Genomic DNA, 12272 nt, shown 5'->3' on the forward strand with positions numbered 1-12272 from the left:
CCTGACAGCAACCCAGCTCTTTTTCACACTCAGTTCTGTGCTTTTAACCTGTATCCTTTGGTTAAAGGCACAGATTTGATTGTGAGAAAGAGCTGGGTTGCTTGAAGCACGTGTATAAAACTTCAGTCTGGACTTTTACCTCAATTCAGTAACAAAATTCAAATTAGGATTTTCAAAACCCGTGAGAAATTAAGTCATATAATCTCTGAAAAATCTTGGCAGAGAACAATGTGAGCATCTGAGAGCCAACGTCACCACAGACAATGGAAAGATATATACAAAGATTGTGCCAATAGCTCCTTTGTTTTCAAAAGTGGCCAATTAGCTGTCTCTGGGGAACCAGCCCTGCCCTTACTCTCTGCCCAGTGTTCTTTAACTCCTAATGAGGTTTGGGAGCCTGTGCTCTCTGCTTGTCTTAGTCGTCTAGCACTGCTCTAACAGAAATACCACAAGTGGATGGATTTAGCAAAGAGAAGTTTATTCTCTCACAGTCCAGGAGGCTACAAGTCCAAATTCAGGGCGTCAGCTCCAGGGGTAAGTTTTTTCTGTTGGCTCTGGAGGAAGGTCCGTGTCATCAATCTTCCATTTTCCCAAGGCTCTAGGCTGGCATATAATAGAGATCCTGTGTCACAGTAGTTGTTGGGATTAGCTCAAGTAGAAAGGACATTCCTGGAACTTGGAACCCTCTTACTCATTTATACCAAAGTTTAATGAACCGTCTCCTTATCTTTAGTACCCTCAGCAAACCCTTATGATGGTGATTAGCTCAAATGTCTTAACACTGGGATGAATGTCTGCAGTGCAGAGTGTGTCACTCACCTGTTATGGTATCAGGGGCCTCATTCAGGAAGACTCAGCTGGAGACCAGCTGCATGTCCAAGCTGTGTGACCTGACCTCTCTGAGCCTCAACTTCTGCTTCTGTAAAAGAAGGCATGGTGGGGCAGAGGTATAAACAACTCATGATTACTGTGGAGATTAACAGAATAATTAATTTATGTGATCAGCATACTATCAAGTATTAGTACAGTTCTCAGCAAATGATGATGATGATGATGATAATGATGATGATTTGGACCAAAGAACTTGACACATTTTTTTTTTAATCTGTTCAAAGTGAATATTACTAATATCACGGTTAGGTTTTATTTATAAATAGATTACGTGATAAATCACAATAAAATGTTTTGTAACTATGCAAATGTCAATAATCCCATCTTATGAATGCACTATATTTAATAATACACTAATGATTTTAATATTAAATTAGGCTCTGAGGAACACACATATAACATTGACATCACATGCCAAGTGAGTTACAAGCTTTATCTTATTTCATTCTCACAAGCACGTGAACAGGTTGGTCCTATCATTATCTTCACTTTATAAAGTGTCTTAGTTATCTAGTGCTGCTATAACAGAAATACTACAAGTGGATGTCTTTAACAAACAGATTTATTCTGTCACACTCTAGGAGTCTAGAAGTCCAAATTCAGGGCCCCAGCTCAAAGCGAAGGCTTTCTCTCTCTGTCGGTTTTGAGAGAAGATCCTTGTCACTGATATTTCCCTGGTCTAGGAGCTTCTCAGCACAGAGACCCCAGGTCCAAAGGACTCGCTCCACTCCTGGAGTTTCTTTCTTGGTGGTAGGAGGCCCCTCTCCTCTCTGAGAGATTTTCTTTTTTGTATCTCAAAAGAGATTGATTAGAGATAAAACAGAATCCTGTATCTACTTCAATTTGCATAACATAGTTTATAAAGAAAATGTTCTACATTCTACTTTGGCGAGTAGAGTCTAGGGTCTTAAAAGCCTGTGAGTGATCATCTAAGACACACCACTAGTCTTGCCCCTTCGGGAGCAAGGGAGAATGAAGAAAACTAAAGACACAAGGGAAAGGTCTAATGGACCGCAACTTATGGCCTCCACCAGACTGAGTCCAGCACAACTAGATGGTATCTGGCTACCACCACTGACTGCTCTGAGAGGGATCACAATAGAGGGTCCTGGACAGAGCTGGAGAAAAATGTAGAACAAAATTCTAACTCTAACAAAAAAAGACCAAACTTACTGGCCTGACAGAGACTGAAGAAGCCCTGAGAGTATGGTCCTCAGACACCCTTTTAGCTCAGTAATAAAGTCACTCTTGAGGTTCACCCTTCAGCCAAAGATTAGAAAGGCCCATAAAACAAAAGGAGACTAAAGGGGCACACCAGACCAGGGGCAAAGACTCAAAGGCAGGAGGAGACAGGAAAGCTGATCATAGGCAACCCACGGTTGAGAATGGAGAGTGTTGACATGTCGTGGGGTTGTTAACCAATGTCATAAAACAATATGTGCACTAACTGTTTAATGAGAATCTAGTTTGTTCTGTACAACTTTATCTAAAGTACAATAAAAAAAAAACATAATCCTATACATTGAGTCCTGCATCAATAACATAACTGCCTCTAATCCTGCTTCATTAACATCATTAGAGGTTAGGATTTACAACACCTAGGATAATCACATCAAATCACAAAATGGTGGAAAAGCACAGAATACTGGAAATCATGGCCTAGCTAGGCTGACACATGTTTTGGGGGGACACAATTCAATATCCACGACGTAGAAGGTGAAAATGGAGTTCAGAAAATTAATAAAAACTTTCTAAAGATGACCCAGCTCTCAGAGGTATAGGTATAGGTACTATTGGATTCAGGTCCTTCGAATTCCAGAACCAACTCATCATACCACTTCGCTATTCTGCCTAACCTTATTCTCGGGTAATTAATCAAATAAATTGATCTTATGCTCTCTTAAAAACTCAGTGCTCAGCTATGAACTCTATCGTAGGTTAAAAGAACTGGGTGATGCTGCTGTGGAAAGAGATGCTTGTGGAAATGGGGAACAGGACCACTGTCCAGGAATTCATCCTGGAGGGATTTCCTGCTGTCCAGCACCTGGGGAAAGTCCTCTTCCTGGTGCATCTGCTGGCATACCTGGCTTCCATTGCAGGAAATGCAGTCATAGTCACTATCACCTGTGTTGACGCCCATCTCCAGACACCTATGTACTTTTTCCTCAGCAATTTTATCCTTCTTTGAGTGTTGCTTCACAAGTACTCTTATCCCTAAGTTGCTGGTCATCTTTCTTTTAGGCAGGCAAAAGATTTCCTTTGCTGTGTGTTTCATACAAGGCTTTGTCTTTATATTTGTGGGATCAGCAGGTTTCCTCAATATAGCTGTGATGTCTCTGGATCGCTACATGGCCATTTGCAGACTGCTGCACTACCCAACCATCATGAATAAGAGGACTTGTTTCCTCTTGGTCAGTGCTTGCTTTGATTTGAGCTTCATTCTCATCACTGGTCCAGTGGTAAAAGTTTCTCAATTATTTTCCATGGCCCCAATGTGATCCCTCACTTCTTCTGTGACTTCAGCCCTCTGATACAGCTCTCCTGTTCTGACACCAAATCTGTTGAAATACTGGCCTTCATCCTGGCTTTGTTTATCCTTTTGACATCCCTTATTATAACCCTCATCGCATACAGCCACATAGTAGTAACCATTGTGCACCTCCCAAAAGCCAAGGAACTACAGAAGGCTTTCTACACCTGCTCATCTCTCCTCATGGTCCTCTCTCTGTTCTATGGCAGCTGTGTCTTTATATATGTGAAACCAGAGCAAACCAACAGGCTGGACTCCAACAGAGAGGCTGCGCTTGTAAACACTGTGGTGACCCCACTGCTGAACCGTGTCATCTACACACTGCTGAACAAGCAGGTCCATCAGTCTCTGAAAGAGACTACGTGTAGAATGATAATAGCAAGATAAAGTACAATCACATGACCTTGAAGTGGAAAGTGTCTAAGAATCATTCGTCACTATTCCAGCTGATGTGGTAATCTGCATAATTTCTAGTGGAGAGACTCTGGCAGAGTTCACGTAATACTTGTTTGCACATCTCCAGCAAAATGGAAATCTCTGTTTTTTCGAGGCCACATTTTACTTTACTCTGTACAGCTATCTCTTTCCTAAATCTCCCATATATTGATGACAATCAGTTTTAATTGAAAAAAATATTTTCTGAAATTTTGTTTTCCCTCTTATATAAACTATGTGCTTGGAGTCACCAAAATTTAGTAATTTACACTCTGTTTATTTCCCTCTTCTATGGCCATAAACATGGCTCAACAAAATTAATAACTATTTGCCAAAAGGCACTTAAATAAATAAAATAAAGGAAGATTGTATATTGGGCTGTGATTATGAAAAGAAATGATATAAATTGCATCAGTGATCAGGTCCACATTCTCTCCATGCCTAGTCCAAGGAAAATATGGTCATGGTGTCTTTAATCTTGGGATATATATGGCTTACACCAGATGTGCTTTTAATTGCTGTACTTGTGGCTTTGCTCAGTTACACATGTCTGCATCATTCTCATGCTGGGAAGAAGTAGAACTGCTTTGTGTCTCAACCCATCATCTAAGAAGAAGAAGTAAATATAGCATCTCACAATTGAGCAATGTTCCTATTTTTCTTAGTTATTTCTTTCTAGCATGAGTCCCTCAGAGCAGTTTGTACTTCTGATTAGTCCCCATCCTAAAGTTGTTAAAACAGAAGTTATATATAGTGTGTGTGTGGGATTAAAGGAAGTGGGGTACTTTTTATCATTTGCCTGCTATCTTCATAAGAAGGTTATGGAATCTGTTATTTGCTTATCTAATTTGTATTACTAATGAAAATAATTTTAAAATATCAATTTTGTTGTCTTGTTAGACTTGTCATCTGCAAGATTATATTCTAATTGATAATCTGTTTTAAAACAAATATTTCCATTTCCTCAGTCCTTAACCTTTGTGTGATTTAAGCTCCTGTTTCCAAGAATACACGTGTCTATTTTATATTCAGAGGAAATGCCTCTAAAAAGGCTGACATTTGTTTCCTTTTATTTGTTTTTAGAACAAACATAACTAGGTATTTATGTTACATAATCACAAATAAAATTTTATGAAATATACTCTACACTGTGATTGGATCATACTTGGTCTTGAAGGTCATATTACAAAGTTTAGATTTCATCTTATTGACAGTCAAGACATGTCAAAAGTGCTCTAAAAAGTCAAAGATGCATTATGATTAGTTTCATTTTATACCACATAGCTGTGAAAGTTATATGAAGTAGAGATTGGAAGTGAAGAGCAGGGAAAGAAATTGAGTTCAGAGACAGCTACAACAATTTGGGAGAGAGCTAATGATAGCTTAGGGAATGGAATGGGATACAAAGAACTAATAATAATAGTCTCTGAGTCGTTTTGCATACTGCTGCCCTCAACTAACTGTTAGACTACCCAAAACACTTAAGTCAACTTATCCATAATATGTTGAGATTGAGCCAGATAACCGCTAGAGTCCACTTCTAAAATTCCACATAGGGATGCTGCAGGAACTTGGAAATTATGTTCTACCCTGAGAGTTGAACTACTGAAAGGTGTGTTGAAATAGATGAGGTCCAGGAACTGTAGGAATAAATCAAGGGACTGAGGTCAATTGACGAAAAAGAGTGTGATCCTCATCCAGGCTTGAACCAAGATTAGATGACAATTTATTATGCTTAAACTAATCACATACATGTTATATTACCTGGATAGAGAATATGATTGACACTTAATGAGATTTTGAAAAATAGAAAAATGAATAGCAGAGATCCAAAAGTTGAATCAGTGTGCCCAAGCTGGTCATTACCAGTCATTGATGGTACCCAATGAAGGCTGAACCCTGAAATATTTTATTGAGCTAAATCTCCTGAGATAATTCCTTGACAAAGATACTACTAGTTAAAATTTTATGGCACTTGTAACTTCACATATTGTTGTAGTTCTTAGGTGCTACCGAGTCGGTTCTGACTCATAGCAACCCTATGTGCAACAGAACAAAACACTGCCTAGTCTTGCACCATCTTCACAGTTGTTGCTGTGTTTGAGCCCATTGTTGCAACCACTGTATCAATCCATCTCACTGAGGTTCTTCCCTTTTTTTTTTGCTGACCGTCCACTTTACCAAACATGATATCCTTCTCCACAGCCTGGTCTCTCCTGATAACATGTCTAAAGTACATAAGACGAAACCTCGTCATCCTCCCTTCTGAGGAGCATTCTGGCTGTATTTATTCCAAGATATATTTGTACGTTTTTCTGGCAGATTATGGTACATTTCACATTCTTTGCCAACATCATAATTCAAAGGCATCAATTCTACTTCAGTCTTCCTTATTTGTTGTCTAACTTCTGCATGCATATGAGGCAATTGAAAATGTTAACAGTCTCTTTTTTCATCATGGATGAAGAAGAACTTAGCATGGTGGTATATATAGCATGTTGGTTCATTCCTATGAACTTGTGAGCATGAACATTTCCCAGACTATCTGATGTTGTCTCCATGTGTTGAGAAGATCAGGTTTAAATGCCTACCAATGGGAAGACCACATTTCTAATCAATTTTGAGAAAAAAACTGACAGATTAAAAAAGTGATTAATGTAATCAATATTACAAAATTGCACACCTAAAAAGCTAAATGTTGTGTTACATATATTTTACAACAATAAAAAATACTAATAATATTGTTTCCAAAACATAAAAATCCTGTATAAAATATTAGGGAAAAAATATTAAGTTCTTAGCTGAGCTTCAAATCAAGACGGTAAGAAATGAATACAGCTCGGGGGACTGCGCCATCAGTTGGCATAACATAGTTTATGAAGATATTGTTCTACATCTTAGTTGGGTGAATAGCATCTGGGATCTTTAAAGCTTGTGAGTGGCCATCTAAGGTACAACTATTAGTCTGTACTCATCTGAAGCAAAAGAGATAGAAGGAAACCAAAGACTCAAAGAAGAAACCAGTCTACAAGACTAGTGGCTCACACAAATCAAGGCCTCATCTATCCTGAGACCAGGAAGAACTAGATGGTGTCCACCTACCACTAACAACTGTTCTGACTAGGGACACAACAGATGATCCCAGATAGAATGGGAGAAAAATGTAGAAGAAAACTTAAATTCCTAAAAAATGCCAAATTTACTGGACCGGCAGAGACTAGAGAATTCCCCAAGATTATCACCCTGAGATACTCTTTACGTCTGAAACTGAATCCAGTCCCAGTGGTTGTCTTCCAGACAAATAATAGGTTGGCTCATAAATAAACAATATCACTTGCCAGTACTGTGCTCCTTTTAAATAATCATCTGTACGAGACTAAATGGTCAATAATTTACCCTGAGGCAAAGATGAAAATGTAAGTGGGTCAGGAATGCTAGATTAATGGAAACAGAAAAACCAGAGTGGAAATAATGAGAAGGCCGACACATTGTGAAAAATTTAACCAATGACACTGAACAGTACTTAGAAACCGTTAAAGGTGAATCTAATTTGCTGTGTAAATTTTCACCAAAAATGTAATTTAAAAAAAAAACACAGCATACATGGGACATAAAATAAAAAGAAAGAAAAAAAAATGAACTTAAAACTAGAGTAGTAAGTGCAATTTAAAGGCAAATGGTCCAACAGAATATTGGAAATATTGTACGTACACACATATATACACACACTCATACATCTCAAAGTTGAGGTCTAACCAGTACATAAGAACATTGATCCAGACTGCAGATCAATGAGACCCATGATCATAGGAACTAAAATTGAAGTCTCTAGAAAAAAGTCAGAACTCAGGAAGGGCTAAAATATTCTGAAGAGCGGGCTAAAATAACTTAGCCCAGAAATGAGACATTAAAGCAAGCATGTGTTACTTGGTAGTGCGTGAAAAATTGAGATCATGAACCTGATTCATCTGCAGATAACAACTTAGAATTTGCACTATTCATGGAATGTAAAACATTCAAATTGAAATTCTAACAAAAATAAATAAAAAAGTAAAACACCCTGTTCCAGCACAAGTGAAATTCATAGGTACTTAGCAGAAGCAACCACAGAATTTTGAACAAGGGCATCTAGAATTCCCATGGAAAACTACCTCAGATAGTGTGTATTATGGATAACATTGGAAAGAATGGGAATTCCAGAACACTTAATTGTGCTCATGAGGAACCGGTACATAGATTCAAGAGGCAGTTGTTCAGACAGAAAAAGGGGATACTTCGTGGTTTAAACTCAGGAAAGATGTGCATCAGTCTTGTATCTACCTATTCAATCTATATGCTGAGCAAATAATCCTAGAAGCTGGACTATATGAAGAAGAACGGGGCATCAGGATTGGAGGAACACTCATTAACAACCTGCTTTATGCAGATGATACAACTTGCTTGCTGAAAGTCAAGAGGACTTGAAGCACTTACTGATGAAGATCAAAGATTACAAACTTTAGTATGGGTTACACCTCAACTTAAAGAAAACAAAAATCCTCATAACTGGACCAATAAGCAACATCATGATAAACAGAGAAAAGATGGAAGTTGTCAAGGATTTCATTTTATTTCGATCCATAATCAACACCCATGGAAGCAGCAGTCAAGAAATCAAACAATGCATTGTATTGGGTAAATCTGCTGCAAAAGATCTCTTTAAAGAGTTTAAAAGCAAAGGTGTCACCTTTCAGACTAAGCCATGACCCAAGCCACGGTATTTTCAATCGCATCATATGCATGCAAAAGCTCGACAATGAATAAGGAACAAAAGAATTGACGCCTCCGAGTTGTGATGATGGCGAAGAATAATGAATACATCATGGGCTACCAAAAGAACGAACAAATCTGTCTTGGAAATAGTACAATCAGAATGCTCCTTAGAAGCAAGCATGGCGAGATTATGTCTTACATACTTTGGACTTATTGTCAGGATGGATCAGTCCCCGGAGAAGGACATCGTGCTTGGTAAAGTAGAGGCAGCGAAAAAGAGGAAGACCCTCAATGAAATGGATTGACACAATGAACTCACGCATAACAACAATTATGAGCATGGCACAGAACCCGGCAGTATTTCGTTCTGTGGTACATAAGGTCGCTAGGAGTCGGAACCGACTCCACAGTACCTAACAACAACATGTACTACTTATTTTAAAGACAAATGCATCAAAAATAATTAGATAGCATAGATGAAATGAGCAAATTCCTAGAAATTCACAAACTGTCTAAATTGTCTCAATAAGAAATAGAAAATATCAACACCTGTAACAAGTGAAAAAATTGAATCAGTTTTCAAAAACTTCCTAACAAAGAAACGTGCAGGATGACATGGCTTCATTGGTAAATTCTAAACAAATATTCAAAGAAGAATTAATACCAGTCTTGGTGAAACTATTCCAAAAGTAGATCAAGAGGGACTACTTCTTAACTCAATCTATAATGCAGGCATTACTCTGAGTTTTAAAAGCCAAATAAAGACACCAAAAGGAAAGAAAACTACAGAAAAATATTCCTTATTTAAAAAAGGATGCAAAAATTCTCAAAACAATGCTAGCAAACCAGCCCAAAAGCATATTAAAAGGATTACACACCATGAACATGTTAGATTAACCCCAGGAATGAAAAGATGGAGGATGATAAGAAAGCCAATCAATGTAATACACTACATTAGTAGAATAAAGGAAAAGAACCATAGAATCATTTCTATTGGCACAGAAATGGCATTTGACAAAATCTAACACACTTTTTCTATAAAAGTACTCAACAAACTAGGAATAAAAGGTGAATTCCTCAATATGATAGAATATTTATGAAGAACCCACAGCTAACATCATACTTCGTGATAAAAGACTGGAAGCTTTCCACTTAAAATCAAAAACAAAACAAATATGCACACTTTCACCACTGCTATTGAATATTGAACTGGGAGTTCAGGCCAGAGAATTAGGCAAGAAAAAGAAATAAGGGATCCAAATCAGAAAGGAAGAAGTATAACTATCTCGATTCAGAGATGACATGATCCTATGTATAGAAAATCCCAAAGATTCCACAATTAAAACTATTAGAGATAATAAACTAATTTTGCAAAGTGGCAAGGTACAAGATCAACACATAAAAATATGTTGTTTCTATACACCAGCAATGAACAATCTGAAAAGAAAATAAAGAAATCAATTTCATTTCTAATAGCACCTAATAGCCAAAATAACCTTAAAAAGCCAAAGCAATCTTGATAAAGAACAAAGTAGGAGGATTCACATTTTCCAATTTCAAAATATACTACAATCATCAAAACAGCTTGGTACCAGTATAAGGATAGATACATAGACTAATAGAATTGTGAGATAAACCTATACATAAATCTGTGGTCAACTGATTTTTGATAAGGGTGCCTTGTCCATTTAGTGGGGAAAGAATAGTCTCTGCAATAAGTAGTGCTAGGACAACTGGGTCTGTACATGCAAAAGAATGAAGTACGACCTATTTCTCACACCATATATGAAAATTACTTCAACATGGATCAATGATCTAAATATAAGAACTACAACCACAAAACTCTTAGAAGAAACCATAGGAATAATGCTCAGGACCTAGTTTTTGACAACGAATTCTTAGATATGACACCAAAAGCATAAGCAACAAAAGACAAAGTAGATAAAATGGACTTCATTAAAATTAAGAACTTTTGTACATCAAAGAACTTTACCAAGAAAGTAAAAAGACAACCTACAGAATGGGAGAAAATATTTGATAACCATATATCTGACACTGGTTTATTATTATCTAGAATATATAAAGAACCCCTACAACCTGTTACCCGAATAGGGTCCATGCCCTGGAGCAGTCGAGCCAATGAAACATACCCCAAGTCAGAAAGAGTGGGAAAGTTTTAATCTATGAAGTGTACACCACTGGGTATCCAACAGCAGCACAGGCTGTCTCTAGGGAGTCCCAAAAGACATTTTTACATCAGAGCTTATATATGACTTTTACAAAGGTTAAACATGTTGTTACACATCGTAAAGTAATTACACGAGACTCTTTATCATACTAAAGAGATACCTGCCTGGACATTTCCTTATCTGACATCTGGGCTCTAATCTTCCTGTAGGGGGTCATAAACCACAGGTGGCCGGACAGAGCAAAACAAACTTATTAACAAATGTAGGAGAAAAGGAGAAGGCAAAGAAAAAGGGGGGAGAAAAAGGATAGGTTCATCATGGCGTTAGTTATGTCAAGTTCTCAGTCGCCCATTTTGAAAAGGAGAAAATATTGTGAGGAGTATTAGACTCACAAACCCAACATCAGAAGACAAATAGCCCAATTGAAAATAAGCAAAGGACTTGAGTAGACATCTTACCAAAGAACATATACAAATGGCTAACAAGCAAATGAAAAAAATGCTCAGTATCATTAGTAATTAGGGAAATTCAAATAAAAACCATAATGAGTTATCACTTTACACCCACTAGGATGTCTATTATTAGAAAAACAGAAAACACAAAGTATTGGTGAGGATGTGGAGAAATTGAAACCCTCATCCATTGTTGGTGGGATTGTGAAAAGGTGTAATCACTGTTGCTGGGGAAGGAGGAATGGGAATTAATGCTTCAAGGGTACAGAGTTTCTCTTTAGGGTAATAAAAACAAGTTTGGAAATGAACAGTGGTGATGGTTGTACAACATGGTGACTGTAATAAATGTCGATGAGTTGTACACTTTATTATAATAATTAAAATGACAAATATTTTGTCATATCTATTTTACCACAATAAAATATTTTTAAAAATTTAAACATAATTATATGCAAGGAAAGACTCAAGTTCATATAAAAGTGAATATTTGAAAATTGACAGAGTGTCAACACAGTGATAGTGATTTTTGGTTTTTGCTGATACTAAAAAACACCATGTTAATTCAGAGAAAGCAACAGTTTTGGGAAATCATGAAGCGAAGTGTTAAGTGTATAATATCCTAACATGATGGTTATTATTAATGTAGAGTCATTTTACTGTTTTAGAAAATGATTTGGAAGTTTGGAGATGATTTATTACAGGTTATCATTTTTCTCATTTAAAATAATGGGTAGTAAGATGCCAGTTTGTGTAGTCACTAACCGTATCTGATTTTCAGAAATGAATTACTGACATTAAGCAGGCATTGTCTATATATTACTCAGACCCACTACTGGTCTATATTAAGTCCATCAAGGAAAAAAGAATTGTGTTAAAATATTACACTTTAGTATAGGATATCTAACATTTTCTTATATTTCTACCCATTTATTATTCTGTAATTTTAGATGCATAGGGTCTTAAATGTTCAAGGATAAACCTTCATAAAGAAGTGTCTGCAGTGAGACATATTCATCTCCAGTT

General features: G+C 37.0%; 1 pseudogene; it reads left to right on the forward strand.

Annotated features, from left to right (window-relative positions):
• Positions 1 to 2806: 2806 nt before the first annotated feature.
• LOC101344990 (olfactory receptor 49-like) lies at positions 2807 to 3808 on the forward strand (annotated as a pseudogene).
• Positions 3809 to 12272: the final 8464 nt, after the last annotated feature.

This window comes from Trichechus manatus, unplaced genomic scaffold, assembly GCF_000243295.1.
Source record: "Trichechus manatus latirostris isolate Lorelei unplaced genomic scaffold, TriManLat1.0 scaffold00200, whole genome shotgun sequence".
NCBI classification, from domain to species: domain Eukaryota; kingdom Metazoa; phylum Chordata; class Mammalia; order Sirenia; family Trichechidae; genus Trichechus; species Trichechus manatus.